This window comes from Microtus oregoni, unplaced genomic scaffold, assembly GCF_018167655.1.
Source record: "Microtus oregoni isolate MIOR12 unplaced genomic scaffold, Mior012 000000F_ref0000247, whole genome shotgun sequence".
Lineage (NCBI taxonomy): Eukaryota > Metazoa > Chordata > Mammalia > Rodentia > Cricetidae > Microtus > Microtus oregoni.
Genome location: NW_024543059.1, coordinates 49,018,071 through 49,035,287, shown reverse-complemented (window position 1 = coordinate 49,035,287; position 17,217 = coordinate 49,018,071). Strand labels below are relative to the sequence as shown.

Genomic DNA, 17,217 nt, shown 5'->3' with positions numbered 1-17,217 from the left:
CCTCGCCCCTCTCTCCTCACCTTTCCCCCACAAAACCTCCCCACATGCTTCTCACAAAGGGTAAGACTTCCCATGGGGAGTCTCCAAAGTCTGTCATATCACCTCAAGGCAGGACCAACGCCCTACCCCGTTTCTAGGCTGAGCAAGGTATCTCTCCATGAGCAATGGGCTCCAAACAGCTAGTTTGATACACTGTAGCTAAATTCTGGTCCCACTGCCAGTGGCCCCACGGACTGCCTAAGCCACAGAACTGTCACCCACATTCAGAGGGCCTAGTTCGGTTCTATACGTATATGCCTAGTCAGTGAGCTCTCACTACCTTGGGTCAGCGGTGTTTGTGGGTTTCCTCATAATGATCTTGACACCTTTGCTCATATAATCCCTCCTCCTTCCTTTTTAGAATGAACTCGGCCCAGTGCTTAGCTATGAATCTCTGCATCTGTTTCTGTCAGTTACTGGATGAAGGTTCTATGATGACAATTAGAAGGTCGTCAATTTGATTATAGGGGAAGGTCAGTTCAGGCACCTTCTCCACTTTTTTTAAAAGATTTATTTATTTATTATATATACAACATTCTGCCTCCGTGTATGCCCACACGCGGGAAGAGGGCGCCAGATCTCATTACAGATGGTTGTGAGCCACCAAATAGTTGCTGGGAATTGAACTCAGGACCTCTGGAAGAGCAGCCTGTGCTCTTAACCACTGAGCCATCTCTCCAGCCCCACCTTCTCCACTATTGCTAGGAGTCTTAGCTGGGGTCATCCTTGTGGAGCCCTGGGAATTTCCTGGGTGCCAGCTTTCACACTATCCCCATAATGACTCCTTCTATCAAGCTATCTCTTTCCTTGCTCTCCTTCTCTGTCCCTCTTCCAACTTAATCATTCCATTCCCTCACGTTCTCCTTCTCCTCCACTTCACTCCTCCTTCCCCTTCCCCCTCCCAATTTACTCAGGAGATCTTGTCTATTTCCCTTTCCCAGAAGTGGCATCCATGCATGTCTCTCTTAGGGTCCTCCTTGTTACCTAGATTCTCAGGGATGGTGGATTGTAGCTTGGTTATCTTTTTCTTTAAGTCTAATATCAACTTATGAGTTAATACTGTAGCACAACTAATAAAAAATCCAGAGACAGATAGTGGGATTCAAGCTGAAGATCAGAAAAACAAAGCAACCAAGCCACTAAAGAGTGTTGAAGTCTTCCACTATTAGTGTGTGGGGTTTGATGTGTGCTTTAAGCTTTAGTAATATTTCTCTTACAAATGTGGGTGCTTTTGTATTTGGGACATAAATGTTCAGAATTGAGACTTCATCTTAATGGATTTTTCCTTTGACGAATATGAATGTCCTTCTCTATATCTTTTGATTAATTTTAGTTTGAAGTCTATTTGTTTTTAGATATTAGGATAGCTACACCAATATGATTCTATACCCATTTGATGGAAAAATCTTTTCCCAATCCTTTAGTCTGAGATAATTTCTGTCCTTGTAGTTGAGGTACTTACAAAAATTTTAATTAGAACGCTATTTGAAATTGTCTATGTGCATGCGTGTGTGTATCTCTGTGTCTGTGCTTGTATTTAGGTATTTGTTTAATAACAAATTGGTTGTGTAGGTCATTAGTGATAATTCATAGAATTTTGCTGAGCTTCAGATTTTGAAACAAAGCTCATGCTAGTACATGTTCTGATTTGCATGCATGTGAAAGATAGATGGCCATATTGTATCCACTTGAAATGAGCCTTTTGGAGGCAGAATATAATTTTTAATGATTGTACAATATAGAACAGTATCTCTGGATATGGCTGTGAAATTTCATTAATGATTCTGGAAGAGTTTAAGATGTGCTAGAGACTATGAGGCAGAATAAACAGCAAATTAGCACATGACTACAGTTCTCTAACTCAGTTAGATCTGGCTACAGAAGAGTATGAATACCTAGACCTTGTCTTTTAGCAACTTCAATTTGATTAGAAAGACAAGACACATAAAACAAGTTGTTGTTAAGGGCTTAGTTGATGTGGGAGTGTCATATATCAATCTGTTGATTTCATTGGTTAAGCAATAAAGAAACTGCTTGGCCCTGATCGGTTAAAACATAGGTGGGAGGAGTAAACAGAACAGAATGCTGGGAGGAAGAGGAAGTGAGCTCAAAGACGCCATGCTCCCCTCTCCCGGGCGGACGTGAGAGCTCTGCTCTCTGAGGCACCCAGGATGGACGTAGGCTAGAATCTTTCCCGGTAAGACCCGTGCTACACAAGTTTATTAGAGATGGGTTGATCGGGATATCAGAATTAGCCAGTAAGGGCTAGAGCTAATGGGCCAAACAGTGTTTAAATGAATACAATTTGTGTGTTGTTATTTCAGGGCATAAGCTAGCCAGGCGGCCGGGGTGCTGGGGACGCAGCCCCGCCACTCCTATTACAACAACAGACCAAAAAACAAAACAAAACAAAAAACCTCTAAGCATATTTTAGACAAATACAAATGAAAAGATATCATCACTGAATAGCTGGAGTCTAACATAGATTGTCAAAAATTGGGTGATTATTTGAAATACAATTTGATATGCGTAATTGAAGACAAGATTTATATAGTTCATGTTCTAAATTAATAATGAGTTAAATAGGAAAAGCTTTTTGTCTAGTATGAAGAAGTCTGGTTTGAGTATTATTTGCCACTCTAGACATCCAGTCTTTCATGCTTCTTTCCGTCTTTGCTTGGAAACATTTTTTTTTTTTTTGCCATTAAATCAAGGGCATGCTTTTCCTCAAAGCCAAATATGTTGGTCTTTCCACCCACCCATTTCCCATTCAATTTTAATTAAAGACAATAGGGTAAATTTTGAGTCTTTTGCTTACCTGTAGATCAGACATTTATTTTGATTTACTTAGTTTTATTTTATGTGTATGGTTGTTTGGATTGCTTATATGTCTGTGTATCATGTGCATGTCTGATATCTATGGAGGCCAGAAGAGGGGCATGGATTCCCTAAAAGTGGCATTATGGTCAGTTGTGAGCTGCTATGTGAGTTCTGTGACTAGAACCATAGTCTTTGGAAAGACCAATTCTTAATTTAAGTGCTCTTAAATTCTGATCAGAGGTCTGTTTTAGATGATAATTAAGGTTTATTTCCACTTCACAAAATTCTGGAAAACAGAGTCATAGAACAGGATCTTGCGCTTATCTGTGATGCTAAGGAAAGAATGACCTGGGATAGAAGTAGTAAACTGATCGTATGCAATGAATCAACTAAACGTCAACTGTGAGACTTTACCTTGTAACCTATTGCAAGAGAAGACAACATTTGAAGCATCTGATTTTAACAATGAACCAAAGCACAGATATGGTAAACGATTTTAGGTAAATAGAAAAGTTGAGATAATTATAAAAATACTGTTAGCACTACATAGAAAAATATTATTATAATCAGACAATATTATTTTAGCACCATTTATACTCTAGGAAGTGTGCTAAATGTTTTATATTGAGCTGTTTATTATTATTTGGAACTAGATTTTTTGACTGACTTAGTTTTACATTTTAAGTTTAGAAAAACTGAAGTATCCTTAAGGTACTGATTTGGACTTCCTTAACTTGTTCATTGCATTTGTCTTAAAAATTCTTCCATCCAAGAGTGGTGGCACATATTTTTAATCCCAGCACTGGGGTGATGGTGTGGGAAAGGCACAATGAGGCAGATCTCTGAGTTCCAGGATGGCCTGGTTTACAGAGCCAGTTCCAGTGCATCCACATAGAAAAACCCTGTTTCAAAACACCAAAACAACAACAACTACTGCTACTTCTAAAATAAACAGTGTTTGGAGGGCAAAAGCTGGAGGTAGCAGCAAATTGACCAAAAAGTTGACAAGTCCCCATAAGGACTGGCATTGTGTTAGCTATTGTGGGCAAATCCATTCAGCTTAGGGCTTCTGTCTGTATTTCCCTTTGTGATCATCCTTTGTTAAGATGAGGTTCTGCTAATTTTGCCTGTTTTTACCACCTAAATGTATTTAGGAACTCTCCACAGACTGGCTTGATTGTTTGTGTGGGCTGTGAGCAGATTGTGTGGGTGATGAGACAAGTAGGAAAGGACTCAGTAATCAGAAGAGGAGCCAGGGAGCAGTGAGCTCTTTCTCTGTCTCAGAATGGACAAAGGGAGCTTTGTTAATCATGTTTCCTTTGTAATCAGAATGGAGAGGCACTTTAAAAAACTACTGCTGTTTGGTTCAATTTCGTCCGAGTTAAGCCAACTATATAATAGCTAATCAAGTAGTTAAAAATTTCCCAGAGGTAGCCAGGCAGAATCAAGTTCTACTGATAAAGTAGGTAACTAATAGCAAATGGTTGGCTCTGTCCAAGGTTTTCATGGTGGCTAGCTAATACTTAGATGGTAAAATTTGATTGATAGGGAAAATGATAAATTTGGGAATTTTGATGAATTTACCAGATTTGAGTCACTTTGTACTAAGTCTATAAAATAAGTATTAAATAGAGATTCAAATCATCTCATTTCCTGGATAAATTTGGAAAACTTGCTTTATCTTTTGGTAGTTCCTTTCTTGTAATTCAAAGATAGTGATCTTTAATGCTCACTCAACTGGTATTGTGAAAGATATTAAGACTGTAAATACTCTGTGTGCCCTATAGATGAAGAAATAGGAGACATTCTCTTAGTATTATACATATTCAGTAGGGAAAGGTGAATCTGTATAGTTTTATTGTTGTTTTTAAGGGAAACTTGTTATTCTTTCAATATATATCTTTTTACAAGGGAGACTATATGCTCTCCTACAAGTTAATTTTCTCCTTCTCCCCTTCTCTTTCTTTCTTTCTTTCTTTCTTTCTTTCTTTCTTTCTTTCTTTTGAGATGGTTAAAGCTCGCCTGAAAATCAGAGTGCAAAGCCAAGGCACTCGAGAGGCCAGGGAGTGGAGGCATATACCTTTAATCCCAGGACTCAGGAGACTGAGGTAGATGGATCTGCCTGAGTCCAAGGATATACTGGACTTCACAAAATCAATCCAGAAACAGATCAAGGTGGTGGTGGCTCATACCTTTAATCCCAGTTTTCAGGAGCCACACACCTTTAACTCCAGCCCTAGGGGGGTGGAGATAGGGCAATATGGTTGTGTGGAGAGAGAAGTATAAAGGGGAAAAGACAGGAACTCACTAAGGTCTGCAGTCTGAGGTTTGGTGGAGACAGAAGATGTCTGGGAGATGAAGTTTGAGTACAGAATCGCTCCTTCGGTCTGGGCATTGGTAGAGGCAAAAGAACTCTCTAGTGGCTAGACACTCTACTTCTCTGATTTTCAGCATTAACCCCAATTTCTGTCTCTTTGTTTTTATTATTAATACCAGTTAGAATTTGTGCTACACTGGCAGTCCTGGAACTGGGTCTGTTGATCAGGCTGGTTTCAAACTCACAGAGATCTGCCTCCTTCTGCCTCATGAGTGCTGAAATTAAAGGTGTGCACCACCACTGTGTGAATCTACAAGTCAATTTTCTAGTACTTATGAGGAAAACATGGAAATTTACAGTGTTGATGGTTTTGTAAAAAAGAACTTTTAATTTATCTCTGCTATAACCATCCAATCCATCAGTCTAGTTATAAGATGTTTTATAATGAGTTGTTGGTATTGAAGAAATAAGTAATGATGAAAAAGGGCAACAGTAGTGTAATAAAAAGGGTCTGACAATTTATTGTTATTTAGCTATTCCCCACTTATCTATCTTAAAAAAATTAAAGATAATTTTCAAGCCTAATAACAAAGTGACCATAAGTCCTAAGCTTCTGAGTGTCTTATATTTGGAAAGCAGTGAGAAGAGCTTAGTCTTTTGGCTTTATTTTTATTTAAAATCCCTGACTGTCCTTTCCCTTGATTATACATTCAGAACAGATGGAAAATGATTTCCCACAAATTTTTCCACATGTTTGGTCTTTTATCATCTAACGTACTTTCCTCCTAGGCTGAAGTCTTCCTTTCCTTTTACATTAAAAATTGCTGGTATTTTCTTCTCAGTGTAAAACTCTAGCCTTACTTTCAATTTACCTCTTTTCAACAAGAAATCCACATTTCCTATTATTTGGAGCAACAGAGATTTTTATTTTGGGGGAGAGTCTGGGGATTTATCTAGTCTTGTCACATCCATACTAAGGTCTTCCTACAGTGACCTTCCATTCCAGTGACCTTTTGCTCTTTAGTCTACTTAATTGTTCCATCCCGTTTAAATACCACTGCTGTGAGATAATGCTCTTGTAAAGTGTAAAGATTTGTAACTCGTCTTAGTTTAATAAGACACTGATTGGCCAGTTTCCAGGCAGTAAGTATACGTGGGGCAACCAGACCAGAAGAATTCTGGAAAGAGGAAAGGCAAAGTCAGTCATCAGTCAGGTACATAGGAAGCAAGATGAGAATGCCTCACTGAAAAAAGATCCCAAGTTATGTGCCTAAACTTAGATAAGAGTTATGGGTTAATTTAAGTTGTAAGAGCTAGTTAATAATAAGCCTAAGCTAATAGGCCAAACAATTTAAAATTAATATAAGCCTCTGTGTGTTTATTTGGGATTGAATGGCTGAGGGATCAGGCAGGACAGAAACTTCCATCTACACACTTCTATGGATGAACATTCTTTCTTACCCTTCAATGGAAAGTACTTCCTGTGGCCAAATTTAATTTCTATTTGGAATAATATAGAACATGTGTTTCCTGTTTATTTTATACTAGTATTTCACATAATTGAAGATGACTATTATTGCCTTCCTTTGACTTTTGTTCTCTGCGTGAGCTACACCTTGTCTAGGTTAGTTAGACCCCTAACCATATTCACTATGGCTTTTCCAGTCAAGGTTAAATGTACTTTCACTACCATGGTAACCAATTACTGCTTGTTGTTTTTACTTAGAGAAACCCACATTTTTCCTGTTTTCAGTATAAAATCCATAATTAAAAAACCACTATGTGACTGTCCTTTTTACAAAGCTGTGGATGGTGGTCAGCTCCATACTGAGAATATAACTTCATACAAGCGGGACACTGACCTCATTATTTTAACTAAGTTACTTATGGCACATGCATTTCTCATACATCTTTTTGTTCCCTTTTCTCATTAAGAGAGTTAGTGGGCTCAGATGGATTTGAGTTCATCCACAGTACAGCTACTTACTTACTGATACTGACTCTGACATAGGATAGTAGTTTTGAGATCCTCATTTTACCCATCTCTGAATAGAGAGTTTTATTTACTACTTACGTCTACGTAAGAATGAAAACAGTTCCTGTTAAATTCCTAGAATCTGTGTCAATTAAGAAATTATGTATAAATTGGTAGCTATTGTTGTTTTTCATAATTCGTAAATGACAACCTGATGCTGCCAGACTGATGTATCAAAAAACTATAATGGGTGTGGATTTCAGGGGACTTGGAATCATAGTTACTCTATGATAAATGTTGTTGTGCAAAGACTATGAAGTATACATTTTTCTTTTTTAATTAATTATTACTTTTTAAGGTTTATTTATTTTGTGCTGTGAGTGTTTTGCTTGCATGTAATTTTACCACAAGCGTACCTGGTGCCTGTGGAAGTCAGAGGAAGGCATTGGATTCCCTGGAACTGGCATTATAAGCCACCATGCTGGTGCTGTGATCTGAAGCCAGGACCTCGGTAAGAGCAACAGGTGGTAACAACACTGAGGCACCTCCCCAGCCCTCAATTTTCCCCTTTTTAATTTTTTTTATTGAGCTATACATACTAAATTTTCTTTTTAGGACTGGATAATTGGGCAAAGCAAGACTCAAACAGGATTAAGGTGGAAATCCTTAATCAGGGAAGCGAAGGGAGTCAGAGCCAGAACAGAACTGGGTGAGAAGGTCAGACTTTGAACAGAATGTTAAAATGAAGTTATTGTAGTGATAATTCCACCATCAGAGGTGTCTAACCCCAAAGATGTTGACTCCTTCAGTGCTTTTATGTGCTAGTTAAGTAAATTATGCCTAGAGTTTGCATACCACTTTTCATACCTTTTATTTTCTTTAATTGCCCTGGACTCAACTATTCTAGTTTCCATGTATCTTTTTTACCTAAACAAAACAAAACAATCCACAACCAAATGTGATTCTTATAGAATCCAGTAAGTTCTTCCTTGATTTTCAATATCAATACACAATGGGGAGGACATTAAAATTTGTAGCAATGCTTATACAAATTTTCCTTTCTGTTACAAGACTTGTTGGTCTGAACCTCTCTTCCATAATCTTCCTATCATATGACTCTTTGAATAAACTCTTTTCATAGCCTTTGTCAATTTTTTCTACCTGTCTCTTTCTTTGGTTGTATCTCATAAGAACCTAAAGACTCCATCAGGTAGGGTTGTTTATAGGATGTCAAGAAAATGGGTGATATTTTCCATTTGTGTTCTTTATTTGTGTTTATGTGTATGTGTTGTATGTATCTGTTTGTGGGTGTACTTCTGTGTGCATGCATGTTTGGAGGCCAGAAGTTATACCATAAGGAGTCCACAAAGAACTGCACTTCAGTTCAAGTTTGAAGGACTTAAATATTTAAGCCTTCATGGATACTAAGGAGAAGGAAGATGCAACCACGTGTTTAGAAGTTTATAATTTCCTAGTGTTTAGATGTTTACATATTCAATAGAATGTTGTAATGAAAATAGACTAGATAACACTGACACCAGAAGAAGCAATGATTACTTACTATTACTAAAAGGAAATCGGAGGAATCCTTAGATGTTGGCTCAGAGCATTTAACCAATTAGGCAAAGGAAATAGCACTTGAGTTAGAACCTAGAAGTTATGTGTTAAAATATTTAACATTTGCATAGTGACTGAAACACAATAATTCCTTAAACTGTATACATTACCCTTAAATTTTACCTCTTTCTTTAATTATAAGAATTCACACATTATAAAGACTTACCTTTTCATTGAACAACTAGGGAAATGATTATTGTGGAAATTTGTGAAATGTAGATAGGTAATTAACAGGTCTTGCTTTGTGATTATCCTTAGCTATACTTTATTTAATTACACATGTTTATTGAAACTTGTCAGAAAGTGGAGAGAGATCAATATACTGCAGGATTTTACTGCACAATAAATTCTGCATTCCTCTAGCATATACACATAGGAGAATTTATCATCCTGGTATGACCAAATGAAACCTTTGTTTTGGTTTTGGCTCTCTTAATTATCCAGTTGTTTTTTTTTTTTCTAAATTTATTGTGAATGGAGAGCTCACCCTCTCCTGAGCCAAACTGTGCTATCATATGCTTATATGAGTTATCAGTAAATTATTTATTAGGGTGCTTTGAAGCCAACCTGTCTCTAACTTTTAATATTCTTCTCTAAAAAGTCTTCAGATATATTCTTCTTTTAGAAACACTGTGTTGTTTACCCAGAGTCATGTCTGTTCTAGCTTGTCATCCCAAAAGAATCCAATAAATTTGGGAGAATTAGGTTTAAATGAGTCTAATGTATTTTCAGGAGCTGCATATTTTGTTTTCTCTTCATGGAACTCTTTAAATAAACATGAAAGTGATTTGCAATTCATATCTTAGTTATCATTTATCTTTATTAGTGCTAATGATACAGATAAAAATCAGAACATCTATGATATATAGATAATAGATGCTAGATAATAAGTTACAAATAGCCAACATCAGAAAATTGTACTTTAAGTAGCTTCTCTTATGAGATTAGTTAATTTTGGGGTTTCCTAACTCCAAAATTCCCATATAATGTGTACTGTGGCTTGCTTGTTGAAAAGTAGAATCAGTTATTTACCTTTTATTGCCCCTCATACCCACAGCCTGCCAAAACAGTTTTGAGGACTTCCAAGGCACCTGTGAGAAATTCCCATGCTCATGCTAGGTTTTGTGATCATGACAAAAGGTAGTGCACTGTGACTCTGACTTTTTCCCTAGAGATGATTTTGACTATGTTCCACATAACCTTTTGGCTAACAAGTTATACATTTTGAGGTGCTGCAGAAGCATGGAAATGTACCTCAAATTTCTGGTTTGGAAAGCAATGAGCATTAATAGATGAGTTATTTGGTCTTCTGTGGAGGCCTTTTGTGCTCATTCCATGTGAGTTTAATTTTTGCTGTTTTAAGTATCATAGAGTTATGTAATAATGGACTTTTTTCAGAAATATAGCTTAGAGTTAGTGATTTTATGTACTTATGTCAGACTTTGTGATTCAGTCTTTCTTTGCTCGTAGAAACTAAAGGTGTGTATCAATTGTTTTTAAATCCAAATTTAGGTCATTGTGTTGCTTTTCTAATTAGCATGCTAATGACTGACAGACTTTATGTGCTTAACGTCTTGCAGGGCCTTTTATGCATTTTTTATTACTTTTTTCAAAAACGAAAAAAATCTGGCACCAATCTTTAACCAAAGTAATTTCATGTTTACAATAGTATTTCACATACTATGTAAGAGTTTGACTCAGTGTCCCAAAGCACTTTGATTGCTTTTTTTGCTCTCAATTCAGAGGATCTAAGCTGAACAAGTAATGCAAACCAAGTGTAACTGCTTATTTGCCATGTGGATTCTATAAAGTAATTCTATTCGTCTGTCTTTGATACAGTTGAGAATACAGGCCAACCATTTAAATACTCATCTGCTTAAGATGTAAACATTTAAATTTAAATATTTTTAAATTTTGTAGAACCAGAATGAAATATATAACTGCTGCAATTTCTAAAACTATCCTTTTAAACTGTCTATACCATTCATTCATAACTTTATGCCATAGTAAACATTTTTAAGTATTGGGATTAAAGAAGTGTGACACTATGCCCAGTTGTATGGTATCTGTTTCTGTGAATTGCTATGCATGTTGTGTGTGTGTGTGTGTGTGTGTAGAGTTTGTGTAGTGTGTAGACATCAATGTGTTGTTATATGACTGTATGTGTGTCTATGCTGTCATGTGAATGCATGTACATTCCTGTTTGCTTGTATTTGCATCTGTATTTTGTGTTTTGTGCATGGGTGTGTGTTGATGTGCTACTGCTTGGAAGCATGTGAGAATATCTACATTTTGGCAAAAGGAGTAGAAAATTTGTTTGTTTATCTTGGTGGTAGTCATTTAGGATAGAGAATTTCTTGCTTTATTCACTTAATAGGTTCCCTAGAACAGATGTTAGTGTGATTATACTTTGAAAGTAGATGTTAAGAATTACTGTTAATGGTGGGTGGTGGAGTACACCTTTAATCTCAGCACTTGGGATACAGAAGCAGGCAGATCTCTGAGTTCTGAGTTTGAGGTCAACATGGTCTATAGAGTGAGTTACAAGATGGCCAGGACTACAGAACGAAACCCTGTGTTGAACCCCTTTCAAAAGAATTGCTGTCAATAATGAATTGTATCTCACTAAGTGTACCTCATTTTACTCACAAGGGCATAGCTAAGGTAATTCCTAAAGTCCTGTCTCTAGGTCTAGTCTCTGCAAACATATTTTTACTTTGAAGTGATTGTTATTTAATTGTAAAATAATAATTTGTTAAGTAATCTGGTAAGGTTTAATTAGCATGGTTTAAATGCATGATAATTTTATCCTTAAAGTAAATGGCAATGTTAAAACACGTGTCTGAACATCATTGGAACAATTTCAGTCAAGGAGTTATCAGACTGAGTTAGTTAATTCCTAAATGCTAAATCAGTCTAACACAAGTTTTTGCGCTCTTAATACTTAAATATTTGCTGATGATTGAAGACAACAACAGTGTTTTTAGTAAATAATCTTGGATGGCTGGATGATGTGCAGGATTCATTTGTGGAGTTATTAACTGTTTTGGATCTTACAGTCCAACCATATGTGTTTCTTTTCTTTTCACTCTTTCTTTCTTCTTTTCTTTCTATCCTTTTTCTTTTTTCTTTCTTCCTTTCTTCTTCTTCTTCTTTTTTTTTTTTTGTTGTTTTAAGTCCAGTTTCTCTGTGTAGCTTTGGAACCTGTCGTGGCACTAGCTCTGTAGACCAGGCTGGCCTTGAACTCACAGAAATCTGCCTGCCTCTGCCCCCTGAATGCTGGGATTAAAGGCATGTGCCACCACCGCCTGGCTCGTGTGTTTCTTTCTAAGCAGAGTTAAGGCTTTTGTTTAGAAAAAGTCAAGAGTGGGCTGGAGAGATGGCTCAGAGGTTAAGAGCATTGCCTGCTATTCCAAAGGTCCTGAGTTCAAATTCCAAGCAACCACATGGTGGCTCATAACCATCTGTGATGAGGTCTGGTGCCCTCTTCTGGCCTTCACGCATACACACAGACAGAATATTGTATACATAATAAATCAATAAATATTTTTTTTTAAAAAGAAAAAGTCAAGAGGAATGTCTCAGTGAGTTACATTGAAAATTAACTTCTAAGTTTGAGGCAGGAGGATTTTCATGAGTTCAAGGCCAGTCTGGGCTAAGACAGTTAAAAGTCAACTCCTAACCTTAGATAGGGGGTTCTGTTATGCCAACCAAGGTCTTTAGGGTCATTTGGATAAAAGTTAAAGTTGTGTCAATAACACAAACATATTTAGGTTTTTGATTTGGTTTGGTTTTCATTTCAGATACTAAATTTCTTTTCCTTATATTTTCCTCCATCCTGCTTTAGGCTCTCTAGTACTAAGAACCTAGGTACATAGTGTATACTGTATGATTTTTCATTGGGCACATAGTGCATTAGTAAATTTGGGGGGAGGGCAGGAGGATATGTCTTTCTATGTTGAACAGGTTGTCATCAGCCTCCTGATTTCTGGAACTATATTCATGTTCTACTATAATTGGTCTATCTTCCATGCAATGAAGGTGTTTCTCTACATCCTAAGGTGAAAGAGATATTGAGCCTCTTACTTTCATAATTCACATGAAAGCTTTAGGAACTGGCATTATCCTATTGCTTCTGTTTTCTATTTTAAATCAGTCTGTTTGTTACACCTTTAATATGAACTGTTATTTCTAGTAGCCTAAAATTATTTTGTAGAACAAGATAGAGAAAAATAAAGTGAAATGATGACATCATAGATAAACTTGTTGGGGAGGGGGTGATGTTTAACCCCCAAGACAAGATTTCTTTGTGGCTGTCCTGGAACTTGTTTTTTAGACCAGGCTGACCTCAAACCCACAGGCCTGCCTCTGCTTCCTGAGAGCTGGGATTAAAGGTGTGCACCACTACTGGACAGCAGTTATTTATATTTTTAAAGCCATAGAGACAGTGAGTATAAGTTTTTTTTTAACTGAGAGTATTCAAAAGTTAACCTCCCTTTAGAGACATAGAAGAAAGTACTCGCGTATCCTTGTTTCTTTGTTATTTTTATTGCTAAATTCTCTTGGAAAAATAAAATATTTCTGAAGTTGTTGACTATTTCACCCAGAATCATTATGCTTTTTAAGTTTTAAAGTTCTATTAATTAATATCTGTAAACACAAATACAAACTAATTTGTTCTCCATATTTTTTCCACACAGCCCAAGCAGATTAATCTTCAAATATCATTTTTTGTTGCAAATCAGGCATTCCTGATCTAATTTAGGGGAAGGTTATTATGACCTGATCACTGAGAGAGTTCAAAGGCTCTGTGGGAGGTGTGTGGCTCATCCAAATCTCATTCAGACCACCCTCTGGAATGCCCTTATGCTCCCAGAATATCTGCCTTTAAGTAGGTACAGATGGGGGGAGGAAGTGGGAGGGAGGGAAGGGAGGGAAGGAGATAGAGAGAAGGAGAGAGAGAGAGAGAGAGAGAGAGAGAAAGAGAGAGAGAGGGAGAGAGAGAATCTTTATAAGTCTTTAAATAAAATTCTTTGGGGTGTGTGTGTGTGTGTGTGTTTACTGTGCTTTTTCTATAGTGCTTTGTAGAGCTGAGTAGGGACACTGAGAGTAGAAATCAAGATAATTATGGAAATTTGCCCTTGATTAGAGAATCAAAAAGTTAAATCAGACGAAGGTAGGACTGATCCGGTGTAATGTTCCTCCTAATGTTGAGTATGGTGATGGCACATGACTTTAGTCAAAGCATTGAGAGGCAGAAGAAGGTGGATCTCTGTGTTTGAGGCCAGCCAGAGCTATGTCGCAAGAGCTGTCTGAATCAGTCAGTTAATGAAAAGTTTTCTTTTAATTTTCCAAACTTAAGCATGGACATCTGTAGGCATGGTACCTGCTTATGCTCTCCTAACCTTGTGGACCTTTTGTTCTCTGGGCTTACACTTGCTCTGTTTCAAGAGTGGGCCCCATAAGCCATCCCAGATCTCTTTTACAGCCACATTTCTTTTTTTTTTTTTTTTTTTTTTTTGGCTTTCTTAACGAGTTTTATGGGAGCCACATTTCTTTATTAAGATCCTTGTTGCAACAACTTTCTATCAGGCTGTGACTGTCTTTCAAATGTTCAGCCTCCCATAACATTGTCTACATCTTTAGTTTCATATTCCTGCATATTTGCAAAGGGATTCTTTGTTACTTGTTTTAAAACTAAAGAAATAAAAATCTCTGATGACTTAAATGGAAATTATTTGTCATTTGAACATGTTGTTTTGTTTTGTTTTAACTTTTGTAGAAGGCAACCAACTCTTGTATCTCTCCCTGGACATCTTTCAGTTGCAGGTTCTAGAAGGAATAGGGCCAATTGATTTAACTTTGACTCAACTTTGAGCATGAAAAATGTTAGTGGTTGACTAAAAAGTAACTTGCTAACCAAGGTATTATTTGAGATAAAGTAGTAGGAAACTGACTGGAACCAATGAGTTTTCTTCCAAAATTAATACAGCCTTAGTTGCTACTGGATTACATTTTTATTCAGAGTTAAGTTGGTGATGATGGCTGAAATTTTTCTATCACTTTACTTTTCTCATTTCTTCTAAATCTCATATACTCAACTATTCCCCTTTCTTGGGTTAAATGTAGCATTCATCACAAGTATAATTTAAATTAAATTACCTATTTTCTATATTCTTCATCATTCATGTATTTCACATTATTGGTGTTTATTATTAGGTCTACTCCAGCAGCTGACAGTGTGGGTGCTCACAACTGTTCAGTATGAAGTAAAGTGTCTGAAGTATCGTTTTCTAGAAAGTGACTTCCCAAGCTTAATTTTATCACAGATCTTACTAATTTTATATCACTTTGAAATTAACTATAGTACAGTTCATATTTCAAAATATGAATATTGTAATGGATAAGAGGAGTCAAACATACTGTTGAAATACAGATAAAGAAAAACATCTGACCTCTGTTTGATGTGGTAATGAGAACAGAGCAAAAAAGCCTAAGCCAACATTTTTATGACTGCCTTATTTCTTTTTTTGTCGAGATATGAATGTTTTTCTATAGCTTACTTTCATGCATCCCTTCAATGTTCTTAGCAGTCTGTATGAGATGTTAACCGTCCACAGTGATAGGACAAACTCATTTTTTGTTTTGTTTTGTTTTTGTTGTTGTTACAATGTCCTTCTTGCTAAATTGTACTAATGTAGAATCAGCTTATAGCCCTTATATTTCCAATTAAGTCATATTTTATGGATGTGTACAGAGGAGTTTTATAATGTGTAAGAAAGTAGGATGATCCTTCTTTAGTAGTCTTCAAATATAGAAGAGTGTTTGTTTTTACTTTTGACTTGGTTTGTTGTCCGGAATCTAAGCAACCCCTTCTAAACACTGTTTTGCTATCTTGTGCTTTGTAAACCAGGTTGGCTTTACATTCACAGTGATCTGCCTGTGTATCTTTTTAATACTGTTGATCCTTAGAATCACATTAGGGGCTAAGACTTTCATTGTAAATACAGCAGACTATGTCTTGTTCAAAAGTTGCAGATAATTTTAATTTTCTCTATTTAGTTCTTTTGTCATTTATAAAATCACTTTCAAAAAGAACTTAAAGTTCAAATTTATTTTTCTGTTTGTTTGTTTGTTTTGAGATTGGGCCTCATTATGTAGATCTGGCTCTCCTGGATACCAAGGGAACTTCATGTATCTATGCTTGAATACCAGTGTGGCATTTGCTTTCTCAAGTAGTATAAATAAACATTGTTTTCCTTTTAGGTACTATTAGAAAATATTGAAATGTTTAATTATGTGCAGTTTTAAAGTTTTAAATTGTTTTAGTCTATCTTATTCCAGGTAATAAAAATATTGCTCATTCTCATAGTCTAGCTAAAGATACACATTTGAAGCTTCTTCAAATCCATTACCAAGATCTCTTAAAAATATGAATATTCCTGAGAATTTTATTTTAAGGGTGATATACTATGTTAATTAAAAAAAGGAAAATGAAAACCAGATTGGTTGCTCCACACTCTCCTACATAAGCTACTGAAAACACAGTCTCTGTACTGTCTAGTGTTCAGTGCTCTCTTGTTCCGTGTGGAATGTGGTTTTGGAGCTCAACTGAGGAACTCGGCTACTTCCAAAAAGAATAAAATAAATGCAAAAGGTTGGGTTCTTTTGGAAGAAGAGAGGTTTTAAAATGTAAGTATTTTCTGCAAGAAATAGTCAGTTGAACTATGTTATTTAAAGTGGAATTTATGACTTTTGCCTTACTATTTAGTTTCCAACCACATTAAAAAGGATCAAATTAAATGTTTCACTTAGTCTTTCTAACATCAGGGAGCTGTTTAACTGACCAAAATAATCAATGTTTGACTTATTTCTAATAATATGGTAGACAAGATGGCTTTAGATAAATTAGGTATACAAGTATTTATGGCTGTATGGTTTTGAGTTTTGAGGAAAAAAAAATCTCCGATAGCATTAACCCATAGAAATACCATGTTGATGGAGTAAACACCCAACACCCAAGGACTTTCAGTAATACTTCTTTTTTTTTTTTTTCCGAGACAGGGTTTCTCTGTGGTTTTGGAGCCTGTCCTGGAACTAGCTCTTGTAGACCAGGCTGGTCTCGAAACTCACAGAGATCCACCTGCCTCTGCCTCCCAAGTGCTGGGATTAAAGGCGTGCGCCACCACCGCCCGGCTCAGTAATACTTCTTAAGTGCAAAAGTTCCTAGCATTTTTACTTATTATTGGTTAGTCTTTCTGAAAACCCATTTGTCACTAATATAGACATTAAGATATTAATACATTGACCATTAATACAGATATTAATATATTAAATATTAAATAAAGAATAATGCTTTGATGCTTTTTTAAACAGTAGGTACTATTCTCCAGGACAATTTTAGGCATATGTTTTAAAATTCAAATTATATTTTTGCAATTTTACTATT

The 17,217-nt window shown here is 36.2% G+C and overlaps 1 protein-coding gene across 1 annotated transcript in view; it reads left to right on the top strand.

Annotated features, from left to right (window-relative positions):
- The window catches only part of Wls (Wnt ligand secretion mediator), a 97,028-nt gene that overhangs the window by 17,596 nt on the left and 62,215 nt on the right, over positions 1-17,217 (top strand). The window lies entirely within an intron of this gene.